A 23,264-nucleotide genomic window follows, 5' to 3' on the forward strand; every position below is an offset into this window, starting at 1 on the left:
GGAATCACCTCCTCTTTGACCGGATTGGGGTGGGATTATTTTGGGGGCACCACCCCGCGCGGTGGCGTTAATTTGTTTGCTCAACGTGGGCCATTCCCGAGCAGGTTCGGAAGGATTTCGGAGGGGTGAGGTGTGCGGTCAGGCGAGAGGCCATAAGCTCATAAAGTGATCAAGTCGACTCTATTGAATTTGTAATAAAGACCGGATTGGACAGAATTGGGCGACCACTTTTCGAATGGAATAATTCTGAAAGCCCGTGTGACAAGGGTCGTCGGCGTTGAGCAGCTTTCCGCTGTCAGACAGGGTGACAGCTTCCGGAGTGATGCGCGGGTCGGAAACGAGATTTGGTTGAAATCAAGAACATCCTTATTGTGTTGTAAAGTGACCCTCCGGCGAGGATAATTGAGCAGTAAATTGAGTGTTGCCTGTTGAATTTTAGGCTCTTCCTGGTGACCTTTTGATTTGATTCTTTTGGAAAGTTCGAGTTCGACCTGATTCAAGTCGGTTTTGTTCATATTCTATGTTCAATTTTTAATTCCAAATTTCAAATAATGTTTCTATCAGTGCAGTCACCCTGACCTGTTCGAGCTTTCTAACCTGTACAAAACCAGCAATCCCCACCGTACAAAGCAAGGATCTTCCTGGCTGACCGGCTAGCTGACACAGGTTTGGAGAAATCAAGCCCACTGCAGACACAATGTTTGCATTTGCCTTTTGTATAACAAGATGAAACTCAGAGTGCATGTTGACTCTTGGTGTGCGGTGTGTGTGTGGTTTGCGGAACGAGAGAACTCAACTCTGGATGACATTCCACTCGTCACCACTGAAACTGCAGTCCCGTGCAGTGACAGACGCCGATGTCCGGAAGAGCGTTTGAGTTGGAACGAGTCGGGGATTAGTTCGGGTGTGGTTTGTTTGGTTGTAATTTTCAAATTGATAACTCTCAACCTCGACACATGTGACGATGCGAGAGCTTACACAAACAATCAAAGTTTCAACCTGCTGGTGTGAAGTTTTGTGTTGCGGCGAGCCGTGAAAATTAATGTTCGGAAAGCCTCGAAACACCCAATAATTGGTTTTCACGGTTGATGGTGGTGATGGGTAAAGTCGGTCATAATTTTCAGCGCGTGTTTGATGTCTGACCGCCCCCCCCCCATCGGGGGCTGGGGGGAAGGTTGTGGTAGATGTTGGTGAAATATTGACTCTAGCCATGGACAAAGTGAACGAGTTGAATCAATTTGAACGATTCGCAGCTGATGGGTTCTTATGATAATATTGATTTGACATGCAATGATTGCACGTATTTACTTGTTCTAAATTCCATCACAAAATATGAGCAAAACCAAACATTCCATTACATGCAATGTTTACATCAATGCATCACCAGATTGGCTTCTAACTATACGCTTTACAACTTTTAAATGGTCAATAAAGCTATCCACTCCCGGGTAAAACGGATATTGCAGCTCAAGTGAGCTGAATGGTTATTTTAATTATGTTTGGACTAGCAGCTCGCCGTTTCGGATTGTTTGCGTTCCATTTGCGACCCTTGCGGGCACCACCACCCTCAACCACTGCCGTATGTGAGGGAGTTGTTACGTCCAGCTGTGTCACATGCACAGCAAAAAAGGGAACGTAACAGATTTAAGTGTTATTAGTAAACAAAAGTGGTCATATTTTTACTAAACTTTCAAAATGACCTCAAAAATTATGATCATCAAGACCACTTCCATTTATCTGAATATTCACTTAGACACGTTTTATGAAAAATCTTCGCGATTGTTGAAATTTAAGAAAACAAAAAAACTCTATAAAAAAACACGAATGAGGTTTGAAGGAGAACCATTGTCAAAACAGCAGAAAAAAATCCTCAATTATGACAATTCGTAATTAGTGCTAGCATATCCCTTATGTATAACAACTAAACTTACAAGCTCGAAAAAAGGGGGAATTTCCCTATAAATTTCCCTTTTTCTCTCGAGCTTGGGAGTTAAGGTGAAAATGTTTTTTTGTTTTTCTCTGCTCTACAAATTTTTAGAACATTGTTATACTTAAAAAATAGCCTTTTGTTGTCTAATCTAATTTAATCTTATCAGACCCTAGCGCAGCCAATCATTCGAAGGGATCCTGGAGAGTGCCTTAGGTTAGATGACGCCTAGCACTCTTCTTGTCGTTTATTAACATTTGTAGTGCGCCATTGCATTGAAATGCATTGAAACATCACAAGCGTTAAAGCGGCCAGGCCTACTGCGTAAAGCTGTATCGCAGAGATGACTCGTAATTGGGTTGAGTTTGAGCACTGAGTGTTCGAACAACAACACAATTCTGAATCGACAGGGGAGGAAGAAGCGTGGGGACACACCACCATACGCTCCGAGATTTTGGTTGTATTCGTTGGGAGCACCATGCTAAGAATGTTCGGTACTCCGGGACCCTCTGGGATGGGACATTGTATTTCCACGAATGCCCTGGACACTATTTGCCGTGGTTATAGCGCCACAACTCACTCTAAAAAAATAGCCTTTTGTTGTTACAAAAAAACACGTAACATAAAAATGAAACATTTTGGTTTATAAAGGCCCTACTTTTTGGTAATTTTAAGGGAGATAAAGTCTTTATTTTTGTAGTAGAAGCCATATTAGATCAATCGTTTTTCATTTAAAAAAATATGTTGTTGCACAATAGTGGGAATCGATTCCCCAGACAATTTTACATAAAAGTCTCCATACTGACAATTGTCCTATGTGCAATCCTTGTGTAGATACAGTAGTTTTAAAAATAAAAATGTTGAAAAATAGGTTTTTTTGTGGTTTTTGGCCATTTCTGTATCACAGACTTAATTTTTCAGTCTCGAAAATATTTTTACCGGAAAGCTCGTCCAATTTCCCATACAACTCCCTCCCTTCGACAACTTTTTAATTTGACTCGTTTAAATAATTAAGTAAGCTTATATACTATCCAGGTTTCTACCATACTGAAAAATTTTTTAGTTATGAGCAATATTATTAAACTTATATCTGTAAGCCTATACATCCAATTCAAATGCTGTTAAAGGAAATTGGACGAGCTTTCCGGTATAAATATTTTCTAGCCTGAAAAATCAAGCCTGTCATATAGACATTTTCAAAAAACCCCAAAAAACCTATTTTTTTTAACATTTTATTTTTAAAACCACTGCAGGGCATGGGGCAAAATAGTAAGTTTCAAATAATTCCAAATTTATATCTTTCAATTCTCATAGCCATTTTATACAATTACCAGTGATTAGTTTATTAAAATCACACGCAAAATACTTATAATTTTTTTTAAATGAGCAATTCCAGCCCAAAACAGGAATTTTTCAGGTACTTTTTTCTCGACCCTCTCCGATTTCAATGAAACTTTGTAGACATGTTATCCTACGCTTATATAAGCCATTTTTATGTATATGGAGCCAGTTCCACACGATAATGACATTTGAGAAGGGCGTAAGTGTTTTAAATATTTTTGTAATTCGGAATATAAATATTTCTGTATCTCGAAGCCGTTGCATCGTATCAAAAAGTGGCCAAAGACAAACTTGTAGGAAATTTGACGGGCTTTTCGATAAAATACACTGAAAGAAAAACACTCAACTTTTATGAGATTTTTGATTTTTAAGTTTAAAAGTCAAATTTGAGGGAGCGATTTTTTCGTTCAAATTTTTGTGAAGATAGCCTAAGATGTTACAAAGACTCACGAAAAATGCAGGATGGAGCATCTCACCTAAAAATACAAAAATCATTTACTGAAACTGTTTTTTGAAAAGTGCTCGAAACGTCAAAATTTTCAAAAACCGAATACGGGAATCGATTTTCCAGACAATTTTACATAAAAGTCTCCATATTGACTACTGTCCTAAGTCCAATCCTTGTGAAGTTACAGCGGTTTTAAAAATAAAAATGTTGAAAAAATAGGTTTTTTGATGGTTTTTGGCAATTTCTATGTGACAGACTTGATTTTTCAGTCTCGTAAATATTTTTATCAGAAAGTTCGTCCAATTTCCCATAAGTTTGTCTTTGACCACATTTCAATTGGATGTATGGGCTTACAGATATAAGCTAATTACATTGCTCATTACTGAAAACGTCATAGTTTTTCAGTGTAGTATAGTAACCTGGATAGTAAATTAGCTTATATCTGTAAGCCCATACATCCAATTGAAATGTGGTCAAAGACAAACTTATGGGAAATTGGACGAGCTTTCCGGTAAAAATATTTACGAGACTGAAAAATCAAGTCTGTCATATAAAAATTGCCATAAACCATCAAAAAAAACAATTTTTTCAACATTTTTATTTTAAAAACCTCTGTAGCTTCACAAGGATTGGACTTAGGACAGTATTCAATATGGAGACTTTTATGTAAAATTGTCTGGAAAATCGATTCCCGTATTCGGTTTTTGAAAATTTTGACGTTTAGAGCACTTTTTAAAAAAACAGTTTCAGTAAATGATTTTTGTATTTTTTTAGGTGAGATGCTCTATCCTGCATTTTTCGTGAGTCTTTTTGTAACATCTTAGGCTATCTTCACAAAAATTTTGAACGAAAAAAAATCGTGGGCTCCCCCTCAAATTTGACTTTTAAACTTAAAAATCAAAAATCTCATAAAAGTTGAGTGTTTTTTTCTTTCAGTGTATTTTATCGAAAAGCCCGTCAAATTTCCTACAAGTTTGTCTTTGACCACTTTTGATACGATGCAACGGCTTCGAGATACAGAAATATTTATATTCCGAATTACAAAATATTTAAAACACTTACGCCCTTCTCAAATGTCATTATCGTGTGGAACTGGCTCCATATACATAAAAATGGCTTATATAAGCGTAGGATAACATGTCTACAAAGTTTCATTGAAATCGGAGAGGACGGGTACAACCGATTCCCTATTTGGCATGGAATTGCTCAAATAGGAAAAAATGCCCATGGGGTAAAACGGGTTACTATAAGTGATCCTAAATTAGCATTATATGATTCTTGTGCCGATTTTGCACGCATAGTAGACATTAGTTTACGAAATTCCTACGCTAAATGCTGTAAAAAGGAGTAAAATTAGATAAAATCTTCAAAAAGGGCCCGTAGGGCAAAATGGGTCACTCCAAATTATTCCACAATATCACCATTCGATTCCCCTGCTAATTTTACATCAAAATAAGTATATAGATATCCTATAAATGTTAATATGGTTAACTAGCAGAGTGAAAATCCAGAAAATTCCAATTATTAGGACAAATGAGGCAAAATGGACCATTTCCCTTCATTTCCGGTAGGTTAGCTATGCGCCAATCGATTCCTGAGATTTTTTTACATAAGAAAAACTATTTTTCAGAAGAAAAAAACAGCGGCTTCAATTTAATGGGATTAGCGGTGGGTTTCCGCCCACTGTGCACTGTATCTTTACAAGGATTGGACATAGGACAATTGTCAATATGGAGACTTTTATGTAAAATTATCTGAGGAAACGATTCCCACTATGGGTTTATGTGAATTTTGACTTTTAGATCACTTTCAAAAAAAAAAAAAAAAAAAAAACAGTTTTATTAAATGATTTTTGTAGTTGTTTATGAGGGACTTCCTGCATTTTTAGTGAGTATTTTTTAAACATCTTAGGCTATTTCCTCAAAAATTTAGATCGATAATAAAATCATTTCATCAACTTTAAATTTAACTTTTAAACTTAAAAATTGAAAACCGCATGAAAATAGCGTGTATTTTTCTTTCAGTGTGTTTTTTTTAGAAAGCCCGGCCAATTTCCTACAAGTTTGTCTTTGACCATTTTTTGTTACAGGAATTTTTAAATTACAAAATACAAAACTATTTTAACAGCAAACTCCCTTCTCAAATGTCATTTTCGAGTGCAACTGGCACCATATACACAAAAATGGCTTATAGGTATAGGCATAGGATAACATGTCTAAAAAGTTTCATTGAAATCGGAGAGGGTCGGGTACAAAAGCATCAACAAAATATCCTGATTTTAGCTGGAATTGCTCCTCTTTTAATCTCAAATTTGTAAGAAACAAAGAGACTCCCCAATATTCAAAATGTTCGGGGCTGGCATTCACAAAGTGAAAAAAAAATCTGTAGACCCAATTAATATTAAAAATGCTTCAGTTTTCAATGAAATTCAAGGTTGAAATTCTAGGATTTCTTTTTCATATATTTATTGGCATCACATTCAATATGAATCACATTTTTCGTTAGACAATAATTTTTAACTGTGCCTCGTGCCATGAAAACGCCCAGTTTGAAGCTCACGTGCACCCACGTTGTTCCCCGAAGCAAAACATAGTTTGCCGTTTTCTGTTGATGGTCAACATATTTGTGCGAGCATGAACAAAAAAAAAATGCCTGCCCTGGAACCCAAACCAAACTTTAGCGTTGTTGTCGGAGCGGCTCACGTTCCAGCAAAGGATTACACCCTCGATAGATGGCAGCAAGGCAAATCCTGAAAGGATGACTCCAACGACGTGGGCAAGTGTGTTTTCCCTCTTGTAGCACCCCCCTATTCATGAAAACCAACGATACCGATTCACTTATGCAAATTTAAGTGCCAAAAAAACTAATCCTTTTCCGAGCTACTGCGAGGGGAAGGCAACTGAAAAACGATTCAGGAAACCTCTTACACCTGCTTTTTGAGGTTTCGAAGGGAATTTTCCAGTTAATACTGGGCTAGCATAATTTATTCAAATCAGGGATGTTGGCTGTACCACAAAACAACGGTCAATGTTTGTGTTTTGTGTCCACAGAAATGGCGAATCACTTATTTAGTGATTGAGATAGGACAGGAATTTTTTTTTTTGCTTGACTGGGGTAGGCTCTGCTTCAAAATAGGGCTTCGCAAGGATTAGCCAGACATGGCATAATTTACGCAAAGTTAGCTTAAGGATATGCTTTTTTCGCAGCTTATGGTTTCTGCTCCAAGTGAAATTTAATTTCCGACGTAAGAGGGATGAATGATCCTTGAGTTTTTTTTCGATATACTTTTACATCGATATTATCATCATCATTATACATCACTATAATAATCAAAGTTACCTTTAGAAGAGATTATTTGATCGTTTTGGTACCTTCGACAAAGTGGAAGTTATGTGCGTATGATCTTGAGACAATGTTTTGCATTTTGTATGTAATGTTCAATTCAATTCACGTTTTAAAACAGTTGCAAATAAGATTAAACGCTGACATAGCCTGTATCGCATCCCCCAGTAAAGTATTCCCAGTTGAACAAGTACCATAAACAATCAACGAATGTCTGCACCAATTAGCATTCAGCGCGCTGTCGTTGACTTTTTTCCCACCTCTCCAACAGCAGTCATCTTCAATCCATCAGTCCCAGTCAGCGAGACTTGCTGTGGCGGTGGCGCTCTTGACGAACTTCCCGACACATTCCAAATAGCTGACGCCTGAAGTGACTGGTGCTTAACCAGCCACATCCAACCGGTAATGACTCTATATGTATGTGGAGAGAGGCCCCTCCGGAGAGGTGCTGGGAATAAAAAAAAACAAAAAAAAACACGAGCTCTGTGCAAAAGTTGGCGCCATTTGGCCAAATGTGCCATTTCCATTCCGTTTATGCACACACACACACACCCAATGTCCTCTCTTAATCTACTGTTGGATAAAAAGACGATAAAGCTCGTTGTGATCTACTTAGTGGAGTTGTGAAACATTTCTTGAACTTTAATTCCAATCTGTAGAAATAATAAAAAAGAACATCACAAATATTTAAAAAAAAAGTTACTTAATCCACTTTTAGGTGGTTGGTACCTTCCTCACATTGAGCGTGTAATGCTTTCAGAAATAGACATAAAAGGGCGAACCTTTCAGTGTTCAATCAATTTCATTTCATACCATCAGATTGAGTAGTCAGATCATCATAGATCAGGGCACATGTGCTCACAACTTATGATAGGGTGTTCAGATCGTTAATCTATTGTACTTATTCTAAGTAACATTTGTAATCCAACTATCCACCCCCTGGTTTTATTAAGGTTTTATGGTAGCATCTTGATTGCTTAATAGTTTTATTTGGGCATTCACCGCAACCAATAAGCAATAGCTAACTAATAGGTTCTAACAGGGTTTTATGCCTCGGACATAAAACCTTGTGACAATAAAAGCTAAATGGCTTTCAAAAAGATTTTATGAAAGTTTTAAGAGAGTCTTGAAAACTCTATGACAATGTCATGCCAAACGGTTTTATCGCATGCTTCTTTAAAACCAAGGGCGTTTTAGCTGTCAAGTGCCATTAGGCATGCAAAAAGCTTAATTAAGACCACAAGCTTCTCAAAAAGCTTTTAACGCGGCCAATTACCAGTGCATAAATATGGCGCTAAATGCGTGTTCCGATTGAGTGTGATTGACCGCCATCTTGGTTGAAAAAAAAAAAAAATAGCAGGGTGCACGGAAAAAAATCAATTCTCAAAATCGTGAATTAAATTCACGAATGCGAGAACCACGAAGGAATATATTCACGTTTATAGTGCAAATGCACCATACTCATGAATAAATTCCTTCGTGGTTCTCACATTCGTGAACTTAATTCACGATTACGAGAATTGATTTTTTTCTGTGTGGTTACAACTTTCCCAAAATCAAATCCGCGAAAACCGCACCGAGTCTTTTCAAATCTGCGAAATCCGCGCCATACATTTTTTTTTTTGCGAAATTTCAACAAATTCAGGTTTTTTAAAATACCAATTAACTATAAAATTCAAAACCACTTTTATCAAACAAGTTAGAAAAAGTATTTCTCAATTGTCCATTTTATTAGAACTAAAAATCTTCCCATGCAAAAATTGATATCACGAGCGATTTTTGCGCAAATGAAAGCAAATCATGTCAAAGCTTAAAAATCCAAAACTATTGATAATAAAAATCGCCTGACTTAAATAAATAAATATCGCGAACCAGTAACCAGTTCTTAAAAACTTTAAATTTAAAATGTGTAAAATAAATTCTTTACGTCAAATGTGTTTGTGCCATTGTTTCTTTTTCAATTGGGGTCATTCCATCTGAAGCGGAACAGCATTTGAAAATTACCCTCTCCGATCCTGCTCAAATTTGGCTGAGCTGTTGATACTATCAAAACATGCAAGAATCCCGAATTTCATCCAAATCGGACCACCCCCTCCATTTTTGTACCTCCCCAAAAAATTGACTTTTTGGCGATTTTTGGCCAAACCTCCTAGTTTCAAACGGCGATAGCTCAGGAACCACAAATCTCAGAAGGTCGTTCTTGGACTCAATTTTGAAGGAAATCGGACGTAGAATCCATTTCCGTGATCAAAATGTTGATTAATTTATTTTTTCTACCTGTATTGCGCAATTGAAAACATTAAACGGCCGTATCTCAAAACACCCCAACTTATTTTTTTTATTTGACCTCACCATCGTGTTCTCCGGCCAATTTTACATAAGAATCACCTATCGACAGAAATGAATATGTTTCGTTCCAGAGATATCGAATTTTAAAGTTTTGTGTTTTCGAGATTACCTGCATCAGCTTCATTCGCCGCATCTGCTAGAAGCACACAGGCGGGCTGATTAATAACTGCTACCTGGTCATTTATTGAAATAATATTTCATCATAAATAATCTTCATCAAATTGAGCAAAAATTAACTGTATAATACTGTAGGAAACTGAAGTTTAATCGCAAATGTTTATCTGCTCAAAAAAAATAATGAAGTGAATTTCTGTGTTAACCCACTGGACAGAGCAATGACGACACACAGTAAAGGGCAGAATTGGATTCCGACGGAGCGAGAGGAAAATGCAATTCTCGGATTAGTTTTCAAAAAGCCGTAAGATCCATTGTTAAACAAAGTCCTTTTTGCATCGGTATTCGACCTACTTACGAAAAACCAATATCAAAATGCTCGAGATTGTTCATCTACACGTCCTTCAAGTGCCCCAAACTTAAAATAAATGAAATTTTGTTTCATTTTCTAGAAAAACGAAAATTAGTGTCAGAGGTCACAATGGCTCTTACGGCTTTTTAAAAACTCACCCGAGAATTAATCTTGTTAGTAACACTGAAAAATAAGTGCACGATACATTATTGAGTAAAAATATGAATTAAAATGAATCAAATTTGTTGATACGTTGTACTCTAGTGAAGGACGATCACAAAGAGTAGGAAAAGGATTTCTGGAATGTATAAAACTGAAAAATGTAAGAAAATCACAAAGTTTGATCTGCTGCAAAGCGGCTAATTCTCCAAATTTAATTGCGATGATTTCGACACCGTCCGAACAACAGTGTTTTTTTTCATCTATCATTCTTGGATTCTTGGAACACAATACGGCTGCTGTCCTCACGTATAAGGATTTTTTTAATTAAATGTACCTTGACCAAAATCATATTTTAATGAAATGGAGCTGGCTCACTATATAAAAATTGATTTAATATGATCAATCTAAACCATAAATCAGAATTATGGTAAAGTGTCAAGAATAAACTATAATAATAATAATAATAAAGCAGGTTTTGGGGTTTTTGCTGAATGGCACTATTTTGCTCCACTTCATTAATTTTTTTGAGCAGATAAACATTTGCGATTAAACTTCAGTTTCCTTCAGTATTATACAGTTAATTTTTGCTCAATTTGATGAAGATTATTTATGATGAAATATTATTTCAATAAATGGCCAGTTAGCAGTTATTGATCAGCCCGCCTGTGTGCTTCTAGCAGATGCGGCGAATGAAGCTGATGCAGGTAATCTCGAAAACACAAAACTTTAAAATTCGATATCTCTGGAACGAAACACATTCATTTCTGTCGATAGGTGATTCTTATGTAAAATTGGCCGGAGAACACGATGGTGAGGTCAAATAAAAAAAATAAGTTGCGGTTTTTTGAGATACGGCCGTTTAATGTTTTCAATTGCGCAATACAGGTAGAAAAAATACATTAATCAACATTTTGATCACGGAAATGGATTCTATGTCCGATTTCCTTCAAAATTGAGTCCAAGAACGACCTTCTGAGATTTGTGGTTCCTGAGCTATCGCCGTTTGAAACTAGGAGGTTTGGCCAAAAATCGCCAAAAAGTCAATTTTTTGGGGAGGTACAAAAATGGAGGGGGTGGTCCGATTTGGATGAAATTCGGGATTCTTGCATGTTTTGATAGTATCAACAGCTCAGCCAAATTTGAGCAGGATCGGAGAGGGTAATTTTCAAATTTGCACTTTTTCGTGCACAGTTGAGATGGAATGACCCATTGACATTTGAAAAACGAACAATCAGTTTGTTTCTTTGGGCATTTTGTTTTAACTTTAAATATAATTCATTTAAAATGGATTTTCAGAAGATAAAATGTTAAAATTTAGTTGAAATTTCATCTGATAAGAGATTTTTTGAAAATCGTATACTGCCTATGTTCGCATAAATGTCCCATATGCAAAAACAGCAAGCTGAGAAAAACGCATTTAAAGTTTGTCCCATACATAAGGCTACGCGATAAGTTTTCGCGAAAAACCTGGATTTCCTCCTGATTTCTAGAAGAAAGTAGTGGATGTTATAGGCTCTTTCGAAAGAGCACACAATTTTGAACTAAACAGCATCAATAAATCGAAAGCGATGAAAATGCATATGGGACATTTATGCGATCAGGGGCAGTATATTGCTATTTAAACAAACTTTTAATACCGAAACAATTTAACATAAACAATTACATTTGTTCTCATGAAAATGCATAGAAACATCCATCTATTGAAGTTTAAAAAATAAATGTCACCAAGAATCAGGGATGCCAGATACACAGATTTGTCTGTGTTTCACAGACTTTTGAGCTTGTGCCAGACATTTTTTGAGGTACACAGACATTTAAAAAACTTCATTGAATTAATATTTTGTAATATTTTTCGTCGAAACTTATTTCGTTAGACTTTAAATGCATAAAAACGCGATTTCTGATGGATTTCAATGACTGTGAATTGATATATTAAAATTTTAGACAAATGCACAGACATACACAGACTTTTTTACAGACATTTCAAAAAACCAAGTGACATCCCTGCCAAGAATTCAAAAATGTAGTCCGCTTTCTGATTCAATCTGATTTTAATTTCAAATATAAATCACAATCCTTTTATTTAATACAAATAAGCTTTAAAAGACTAGACTTCTATTTTACTAATTTATCAAATTAAAATAATTTTAATTTAGAACATATTTTTTCAAAAATAAATTTTAATCATTACTTAAGGTTAATCATTTTATGGCTGGAATCAGAGTGAGTTTATTTTTAATAAATATTTTAAATAATAAATACACTCCATTATGTCTAAAATGGAAATAAAATTTTAAAGATCGCTTCAGAAGGTTTAATTAAAATAAGATTGTTTAATATATCTTTCAAAACATAAAAATATAATTTGCTCAATTTCCAAGATTGTGTAATTAATTTTAACAATCGGTAAAATTCCCAAAATAAAACATATTTGAATTTTTCTAGAAGACCGACAAATTAATTGCCTATCCAAGTACAAGTTGTTGTGAGATGTCAGACAAAATATTCAGTTATTGAGCTTAGTTTAGTTATCATCTTAAGAAATTATAAAATTAAAAATAAATGAAAAAGGGCACCAATCTTTGACGTGGATCGCAGTATGGTGATCACTACATGAATTAAATCAAAAGTTTAATCAGAACAAGCTTTGTTGGTTCTTATTTTTTCAATATTGCGTTAATAACCAGCCTTGAGCAAAATTTGGAAAAAAAAGTTTTTGAGAGCTATAAAGTTTTTACTTTGTTGTAGGCTTAGAATTTAGTTTTTAATTTTATGTTATTATTCTTTTTGCTTTTTGCCAAAGTTTTTTAATTTAGTTTGAGCCAAAAAAGATTGACACAAGAAATTTAAAATATATTAATAAGATCATTTTTCATGAACATTGTATATATTTATCAAATATAACATTTTTGAAGCCATGAAATAAATCTGACAAATATTGAATAACAAATTGACTAAAAAACTAGCAAAAGTTTCAACAATGACATTTGAAATTGTCGAAAGCACTCAATTCCAAATGAAAACATGATTAAGTACTTTTATATGAATTAAATTAAACAAAAAATGTATTTAATAAAAAATAATAATTGTAAATCCGCTAAATCCACGCCATCGCTGACAAAAACCGCGCCAAATCCGCGAAAATCGTGAAAGTGTCACCACCCTGAAATAGAGAACTGAGAAATTTGATTTAAATTTGACGAAAACACTCATTTATACTGAATTTCTGATATAATTAATATAGCGATAGGTGTTTATAAATAATTTGAACCTTTTTTTCAAAGAGTTGCATAAAATATTTTTTAACATTGAAAACTATGATTACATTAATCAATAAAATTTCAACCGCAGCTGAATTTGAGCCACAAATTGCGAGAAACAAGCTTTCAACTTATTTGAATTACCTCCAATATCTAGACAGACAAAGATTTATTTTTGGCCAAAATAAAACCTATTTGGCATAAGACGTTTAAAGACGTATGAAATGTCATTTTTCCTTAACTATAGGACTAGGTTTTAACAAAGTTTTAATCAAGGCGCATTCCTATGTAAGTTTTATAAATAGGCCGTGACAATCTTTTGCGGAGGTCCTTTTGGGTTTTAACAGAGGTTCATCGGTGTTCTGGGGAAGCTTGTCACCTCCCATTTCCAGGGAAAGTGCGAGCATGAGACAAGATGGAGGACTATTGAATAGCAGGAGTACTATTTCCTGCACAGATGCAAAAGAACACAGCAAACAATAAAAATGGGTCGAATTCCAACAGAATCCCAGATAATCAACCAGCCCTCCCAAGACAAGGATAAATTCAACCTACACAGAAATAAAAGAGGGGATTTTAGCGTACTTACATCTATATTGACGAATTAAACCTAGTTGGCGTCCTTAAAACTAGAGTTGCGGGTGTAAACCTGTGTGTGTGTGTGTGACCCCCGTGTATCCCTCGACGATCCGGAACAACGTTGCTGCCCGGGCAGAACCCAGCTTGGTCACCGGCGAGAACGCCGGCCATCCGGTGCATTAGCCCCGCCGTCCAGTCGGCAGGAATGCACAGCAGCGCACTGCTCCACACCACGGCTCCAGCCATGATGGAATTCAGCTTGTGAAACAGGAAATGAAGGCCTGCACAATGGCAGACAATAGAAATTAGCACACATTTCAGGGACGAAGCACATTTTGGGACTTATTTTAGAGACGGTTTAGCAGCTTTTTCTTACCGATCTCAAGTACTCCTATCTACTCCAGCATGGCCATGCTTTCCATGCTGATCGTAGACGCCACCTCACTAGCACACAAAAGTACAAAAACTCAAATTAACACCAATTAAGCACACGAGGGAGGGTCGCCACTCTACCTCTCCACCACGACCAATTTACGGTGTCGCGGCACCTCGCACTCCAGTGCGGTTATTATTCCACGCCTTGTTCTTCCTCCTAGGCGAAACAATCAAAATTACATTTAAATTTACGCTCACATCACAAAATCCGCAAAAAATTACACTGGTGAGACGGTTTTCACCACAGAAATTCCTCGAACTAAACTTCTTCTTCAGGTCGATCGTCTGGCGGAAAATATATCGGGTTGACGATCGACGCGGTCTCCTTTACGATAAACCAGTGACTGATGATGATCCGCGGGCGACGATCGGCTATATTGCCTGACCGATCGCGCCTCGCTTTATCACTCACGGCTCTAGTTGGCGTCGGCCGATAAGAGATTGGAGAGTGAGTACCGGGGCGTCGCCAGGGTGGCTGCTCGACTTGATTTCCCCAACGGGAAATTAGTTTGATGCTGGCATGGTTGATGTCGGTCCGGTATGTTGATGTGATGATGAGCATAAACATAATCGGTGGATGTGCATGTTGTGTTTTGTGCTAGGGTAATCATCCAACGATCGGCCTTCGGTTTTGAAATTGCCCAATATCTAGTGCATACGTGCCTTATGTGCGTACGGTTAGCTGGGAGATCACGCACTCGCGAGAGTAAGCGCGCAATCGGCATCGATCGGCTGCTGGGAAGCCGCGATCGATGATGATGATGGTTCTTGGCTTCTTGTTTGTGTTGTAAGTGTAGTGGTTTTATAAAAATTCTAGAAGACAAAAGATTAAATTTTGCCCTGATTGGGATGGCTTAGGGCATTCTTCTTGTTATTCGCAGACTCCTACTGTTGCGATGGTAAACTGCAGCAGGCAGGTTACAATACCCCCACACCAGACAGAAATATGGGATTAGTATCAACCAAAGGAAGATATCTAAGACCAGTATTGCTGTGGTCGCTAGACACTCCTCGTAACCCACTCTCCCACAACAGACAAGCGGAATCCAATTTAATAAACTCACAGTTAAAACAATCCCAGTGTCTTATTATGATACCGTTCTTTTCTTTTTGATAGTCCATTTGTTCATTGATCATAAATTGGATTCTTGATTCAGTACATTCAATTAGGTTTCGATAAATACATTCTTGGTACACACAGTCTTTCAAAAATTCCTAGGTAAAATTGAATTCATCCCATTCATTCAAAGTCGTTCATGCAACACTTTAAAATAATAAATTAAACTTTCACACACTTTAAAATCAACACTAAATCACTTCAATCATTTTTATCCAATCACTCTCACTATCAAACAATCTCACTCATTAATTGGGTGGCCAACCCTCATTTATACTATCAATCATCCTACATCACACTAATTTCACTTAAATAAATAATCACAACACATTAAAATTGAAACCTAATCAGTTAGTACGAATCTATGCGGGTATTAAATCCTGAGCAGCAAAAATACCAATATTTCTTCCTTCTTCATCGGCTAGCTCATAAGATGAAGCGCCTTTTCTCCCAATCACTTTACATGGAACATAAACTGGGCCCAATTTAGCTGCATAATTATCTGGGGCACTTGAAATTTTGAAGTTCTTCTTATACACTTTTTGACCAACACTAAATCCCTGCGGTACAGTTTTATGTTTGCTATCATAACTCTTTTTGTATTTATCAAATTGTTTTCTGTTATTTTCAATCACTTTTTCATACAACGGACCAAGCACTGCCCTTCTCTGCTGGACAAATCGGTCAGGTGATGGGTCAGAAGTTTGACCACCTTGATGATGATCTCTCCCATCTAGAACCGACTCAAAACCATGCGCTAAGAAGAAAGGTGTAAATCCGGTTGAATAATGTTTTGTATTGTTAATTGCAAATTCTATTTCTGATAAGCGACTATCCCACACTCGGTGATCTTCCTGGCAGTACGTTCTAATACAAGCTAATATAACTCTGTTGACGCGTTCTACAGGGTTGTTTTGACAATGTCTCCGACTATTTTTAAAATGATGAACATGATATTTTTGTAATAAATCTTGAAATTTGTTGCCTAGAAACGTCACAGCATTATCCGATATCACAACTTGCGGAGAACCGTATTTTAAAAACCATTCTTTTTCTATAATTTCAGTTAAACTCTCAACACTTATCTTTCTCACAGGAAATAATCTGACAAACTTTGTAAAAATATCTAAACAAACTAACAAATCCATATTACCATGTTTACTACGAACAAAACCACTTATGTAATCTAACGCGATCATTTGAAAAGGACGAGTAGCATTTTTATGCTCCCCCATCGGCGGTACAGTTGCAACAGTTGGATATTTTGCTTGTTTACATTTAGCACATTTAGACAAAATTCGTTTCACATCTGATTTCATTTTTGGCCAGTAATATTTTAATTTGATTCTTTCTAACGTTTTATCAGTTCCTAGGTGCATTAGTTGCTCATGTTGTTCTATGACTAACTGTGTGACTTTGTCTGGTGGAACAACTAACTTCCACTCAAACCGGTTACCTTCAAAGTCTGATCTTGCCGCGATGAATTTGTGTAAATCTCCATTCTCAATTTTGAAATTCGGGTAGTCTTCGGGGTTGCTAGTTACTTTTGTTTCAAATTTGTGAACCAAGCTGACGTGGAATCAGTGAAGATAGCACATACCGCTCGGCTCAAAGTATCACAGACAATATTCTCCTTACCTTTCCTATGCTTAATGGTCATCGCATGGCCTTGCAGTTGCACTGACCAGCGAGACAACCGTGACCCTGGCCTCCACTTAGAATCTCGAATGTATGTTACCGCTGAGCAGTCTGTAATCAATTCAAAATGTGAACCCTCAACATATGTTCTAAAATGATCAATTGATTCAAGTGCAGCTAATCCTTCCTTTTCTGTCGCAGCATATTTTTTCTCACACGACCTCAACTTCCTGGAAAAATAGGCAATAATATGTTCCTTCCCTCAACCTCTTGCGTTAAAATACCTGCAATGGCAAGATCACTTGCATCAGTTTGAATTTTAAATTCTTTCGACCAATCGGGATTAGCGAGAACAGGTTCAGACATGAGACATTCTTTTAGTTTAATAAAAGCATGCTCAGCCTGATCGTTCCACTGAACCTTCTTGGGTTTACCTTTGAGCAAATCTGAGATTGGGGCCGAAATCCCGCCAAAATTTGGAATAAAATTACGATAATATCCTGCCATTCCCAAAAATCTGCGAATCTCCTTTGGAGTTTGCGGTCTAACAAACTTGGAGATCGCTGCTACTCTCTCAGGGTTGGGTTGATAGCCCTCTTCAGAAAGAATGAAACCTAAATATTTGATTTTACGCAGACAGAATTTACATTTATCAATATTCACAGACAGATTTGCTTCACGTAAACACTCGGACACAATTTTTAAATACTTCACATGATCTTCAAAAGTCTCTGTCGCAACAATAATGTCATCGAGATAGGAAAAAATATATGGCTCGAACATTCCCTCTTTCAAAACTTTATCTAAAATCCTGGACAAAGTTGCACTACTATTTATTAGTCCAAATGGTAATCGTTTGTATTGGTATAAACCTCTTCCTATTATTTTGAAACTACACAATCTTCTAGACTCCTCAGACAACATCACTTGCAGAAACGACTCCTTCAAATCTATCACAGAAAAGTATTTGTTTTTGCCTAAATTACTAATTATTCTCATCGTACTAGCCAATGGATAAGCATCTCTAATTGTTTTTGCATTTAATTTTCTAGCATCAAGACACAGCCTCATTTCACCGCTTTCTTTCTGAACTGGAACAACATGCAAAGCCCAGTCAGATCTTGAAGGTTCTATAATTTCCATCTTAAGTAAACGATCAATTTCTGTATAAACTTTCTTTTGAATCGCAGGTGAAAATGGGTGTGGATTAAGATGAATTGGAGTGCTATCACTAAGTTCAATTGTGTGTTCCATTACATTACACGTTTCTAAAGTCCCTGGTTTTGACACCTTAAATGAATCAGAGATTACTTTCAATTGCTCTGCTTGCTCAGCAGTGAGGACATGAGAATCGGGATTTAGATTTTGACTAGATTCAGTATTGTTAACAAAATAAGTTGACTGCTCAATACAACACACATTATTACGATCACAACCAGAAAATGACAAAGTAATATTAAACAGTTTAAAAAAATCCATCCCTAGTATGCACCTGTTGTCTAACTCTGGTACAACTAAACAAGGTAAAATTTTAGTAACTCTATCCACATTAAAAGGTACATCAACAAAACCTAAAACATCCATCGGATCACCACTCGCTGTCGAAATTGAAATCTCATTCTCTAACGGTTGAATCTCCAAAAAGCTAGTAAGATTTCCAAAATTTTCTCCTACAATTGACACATTACTACCACTGTCTAACAATCCATGCAGTTGCAACCCTAAAACATTGAATTTTAGAAAATATCGCTGATCGCCACTAAAATCAACACAAACTTCATTCACACTTTCAAATGTCCTTTCATATTCCCTATCAGAATGCTCTGAATCAGATGCACACTCTCCACCCACATCAACTTCATCTGCTATTTGCTGAAATAAATCTATCATCGGTTCAGTTCTACAAACTGGAGGATTTGCGGGGAGGAAAACCACCTCCTTCAATTTTCCCTTCGCCTGTTTTTTCTTCACAGAACGGACACTCCTCATAATGAAATTCTGGCAAACCACAAATACAACAAAAACATTACGACGAGAATAACAAGTACTAAAATGATGTCCAAACTTACGACAATTTAAACAAATACGACCATCAGGTTGTTTGTAATAGTGCAAAATTTGTTCCCTATTCAACGATCTCCAACCATTCTCTGGATAGAACTCTTCTTGCGTTCTTCCTCTTTCTTGAGTACTTTGATTTCTGTTTGTATTCTGGTAATTTTGTTGTTGTTGCTGGTTGTTTCTATAGTTGTTTTGATTGTATGAACTTGACTGACCTGTATTTGATTGATTTTGGTTAAACTGACTATTTCTTGTGGCATTTTGGTTTGTTTGATTGTATCGGTTACTATTTTGTTGATTTGTTTGATCATTTCTTGTTGTTGATTGACCTACATGACTATTCTCACGACTTTGATTAACTACCTGGCTCTGATTTTGTTGATTTTTCCTACGCTCATGAGGTTCTTGCGGTTTGTAACTCGTAGATGGTCCTTCCGTAATGATTTCGTGAATATTTTGGTTATCAAACGACTGTACAAGACGATTCATCAACCCTTCATTACAATTATCAATTCTGCCACACAGATCTTCCAGCTCATTGATGCTCATTCCCTTTCTCTTGATTAGCGCCAACCTGTCCCTGTAGTGCCACTTCATGGTGTGCCAAATAATATCAAATTTGTCCTCTTCAGCTAGTGGTGTAGTTCGGCACAAAAAGAACTGCTCCATCCTGACCAAAAAGTTTGAAAAAGTTTCATTTTTGTTTTGTGACATAGAAAACGATCTCACTTTGATGTAATGATCAATGTTGTTCGGTAGGTATTGATGTCTCAAAGCATGAATGAAAAAATCCCAATCTTCATTCCTAAAAGTCGGCCACTTCGAGACAAACCAATCCTGAGCTGGCCCAACCAGTAACAAATGTGCTGACTCAAAAAAGCTCTGATTTAGTCACCCGCTCAGAATGAGCAAAAAAATTCTACTCTGCGCAAAAACAAATTTAACCCTATACCATTGTCTGTGCCACTGTATTTGATGGGCCACTGCGAAATTGGTAAAGTCTTCTTATTCGCCCTACCAGAAGTGTTCATGTTGTAAAACAACGGATTATTTGAAAAGTTAACATTATCAAAAGAAGCTGATTTTATGTTAAATCCAGGTGGCAAAAGTTTTTCAGAGTCATCCGGCTTAACATCATCTAAATTAGGTGGCTTATCAAGGTCTAAATCAGGTGCACCTCCCTTATCATCTTTAGATTTCGATTTCTTCTTACTCTTCTTCCCTGACTCATCTTCCTTCTTCTTGTTCTCCTTATCTTTGGATGGTTTTGATTTTGATGATTCGGGTTTTTGAGGATCAGGTTTTGGGGGATCGGATTTTGGGGAATTTGGTTTAGGTTTTGGTGGTGGCGGGGGAGGATCAGGGATGGGACTCTTCTTCTTTGCAGGATCATCTTTTTCGCACCTTTTCTTCTGCTCTTGTGATTTGCTTGCATAAACTTCAGATAACTTCCTCATAAATCTCGGCGAAATTGTCAACCTTTTGATCTGCTTGGTGTTCATTTTCTTAATACTCATCACCGGACTAGAACTTTTAACACTTTCACCCGTACTATCACTACTTTCGGTTTCGCTCTCACTACCCGATGATTCCGTAGCACTGGTCTCAGATGAGGTCAAGAAAATTTCCTCTCCTTCTTCAGCCATAGTGTCCTTTTTCACTTAATCTTTCACAAGCACAATTTAAAAAAAATAAATAAATAAATAAGATAAAAATGATTGAATAGATTTCCAAATCACTCACACAATAAATTAAATTTTTCCAACAAAAACTGTTTACATGAACGATACTTTGAGAATCGGCCTTCATCCTGCTTCATTTTCAAATCCACCATTTACTAGAATTAAAATAATAAATATTCATGCAAAATTCTAAAAGTTCTAATGTTTTTTGGTAAGAATCAGTCAGACAAGAATCAACCTCCGATAAATCGTTACTCCTCGGGGTCATAGGGCGTCATCGTCAGTGACTCAGCGCTGTTTCCAGGTTATCAAGACCGAATTCGAGATCCAATCAAGATCCTATTACTGACCGTCATCGTCTTGGACTCAAGTCTCCAGCGAGGCCGGTTTCATCCTGCAAAACTTCCTCTTTTTTATGTTTTCTTCTTAAAATAGTTAAAATTCATGCAAGTTCAAATTCATCATTTATTTACAGCCAAAAATTCATATATACAAATGTACAAAATATACAACATTTCCTCCCATCACTTCTCGTATTGAAAATATATACAAAAATTCTCATGATCACTTCAACCTCAACTACATCTGGGAGAAAAATCAAATTAATCCCAAGCAAAACGATCTATTTACAGTTTTATGTTTCAAATTTATCACTTTTCATCAATTCTTGTGTGTGTACACTATTCCATCGTTGGCGATCTCTTGAATTGATCACATAATCCTAGAAAATCAAAATCAGGAGAAAATATATGATTAGTTCAAAATTATGTACAAAATTTACAATTTTTTTCACGTTCAGGGTTATTTACAATTCCAATTGCAAATTATTTACAATTATAACTAAATATTAGTATATTATTTACAAAATTCTAAAATTAATGTATTATTTACAAGTTTCTAAAACTAGGAAATTATTTACAAAAGTCCAAAAATGGGAAAATTATTTACAACAGCGAAGAGTTAGAAGATTACAAACTAAATGTACACAATCTTCTTTTATTTCACAAAAGCAACGCTGAAAATCCTTTTCAAAATGGCTGATTGTTCAGAAGACACTGGTAATTGATTCTGCTGTACTTTTATTAACGTTGGGCGCCATTTTGTCACCTCCCATTTCCAGGGAAAGTGCGAGCATGAGACAAGATGGAGGACTATTGAATAGCAGGAGTACTATTTCCTGCACAGATGCAAAAGAACACAGCAAACAATAAAAATGGGTCGAATTCCAACAGAATCCCAGATAATCAACCAGCCCTCCCAAGACAAGGATAAATTCAACCTACACAGAAATAAAAGAGGGGATTTTAGCGTACTTACATCTATATTGACGAATTAAACCTAGTTGGCGTCCTTAAAACTAGAGTTGCGGGTGTAAACCTGTGTGTGTGTGTGACCCCGTGTATCCCTCGACGATCCGGAACAACGTTGCTGCCCGGGCAGAACCCAGCTTGGTCACCGGCGAGAACGCCGGCCATCCGGTGCATTAGCCCCGCCGTCCAGTCGGCAGGAATGCACAGCAGCGCACTGCTCCACACCACGGCTCCAGCCATGATGGAATTCAGCTTGTGAAACAGGAAATGAAGGCCGATCTCAAGTACTCCTATCTACTCCAGCATGGCCATGCTTTCCATGCTGATCGTAGACGCCACCTCACTAGCACACAAAAGTACAAAAACTCAAATTAACACCAATTAAGCACACGAGGGAGGGTCGCCACTCTACCTCTCCACCACGACCAATTTACGGTGTCGCGGCACCTCGCACTCCAGTGCGGTTATTATTCCACGCCTTGTTCTTCCTCCTAGGCGAAACAATCAAAATTACATTTAAATTTACGCTCACATCACAAAATCCGCAAAAAATTACACTGGTGAGACGGTTTTCACCACAGAAATTCCTCGAACTAAACTTCTTCTTCAGGTCGATCGTCTGGCGGAAAATATATCGGGTTGACGATCGACGCGGTCTCCTTTACGATAAACCAGTGACTGATGATGATCCGCGGGCGACGATCGGCTATATTGCCTGACCGATCGCGCCTCGCTTTATCACTCACGGCTCTAGTTGGCGTCGGCCGATAAGAGATTGGAGAGTGAGTACCGGGGCGTCGCCAGGGTGGCTGCTCGACTTGATTTCCCAACGGGAAATTAGTTTGATGCTGGCATGGTTGATGTCGGTCCGGTATGTTGATGTGATGATGAGCATAAACATAATCGGTGGATGTGCATGTTGTGTTTTGTGCTAGGGTAATCATCCAACGATCGGCCTTCGGTTTTGAAATTGCCCAATATCTAGTGCATACGTGCCTTATGTGCGTACGGTTAGCTGGGAGATCACGCACTCGCGAGAGTAAGCGCGCAATCGGCATCGATCGGCTGCTGGGAAGCCGCGATCGATGATGATGATGGTTCTTGGCTTCTTGTTTGTGTTGTAAGTGTAGTGGTTTTATAAAAATTC

General features: G+C 37.0%; 1 protein-coding gene and 1 long non-coding RNA gene across 4 annotated transcripts in view; both read right to left on the minus strand.

Moving 5' to 3' along the window:
* LOC6050623 (probable serine/threonine-protein kinase tsuA) overlaps positions 1–23,264 on the minus strand; it is a 201,081-nt gene that overhangs the window by 47,197 nt on the left and 130,620 nt on the right. The window lies entirely within an intron of this gene.
* LOC119770660 lies at positions 20,931–22,939 on the minus strand. Its single transcript, XR_005278934.1, has 4 exons — positions 22,674–22,939; positions 22,530–22,608; positions 22,125–22,460; positions 20,931–21,528 (listed from the first exon to the last, which is right to left on the minus strand). It is a non-coding gene; the product is annotated as an uncharacterized LOC119770660 (long non-coding RNA).

This window comes from Culex quinquefasciatus, chromosome 3, assembly GCF_015732765.1.
Source record: "Culex quinquefasciatus strain JHB chromosome 3, VPISU_Cqui_1.0_pri_paternal, whole genome shotgun sequence".
In the NCBI taxonomy this organism is placed as follows: domain Eukaryota; kingdom Metazoa; phylum Arthropoda; class Insecta; order Diptera; family Culicidae; genus Culex; species Culex quinquefasciatus.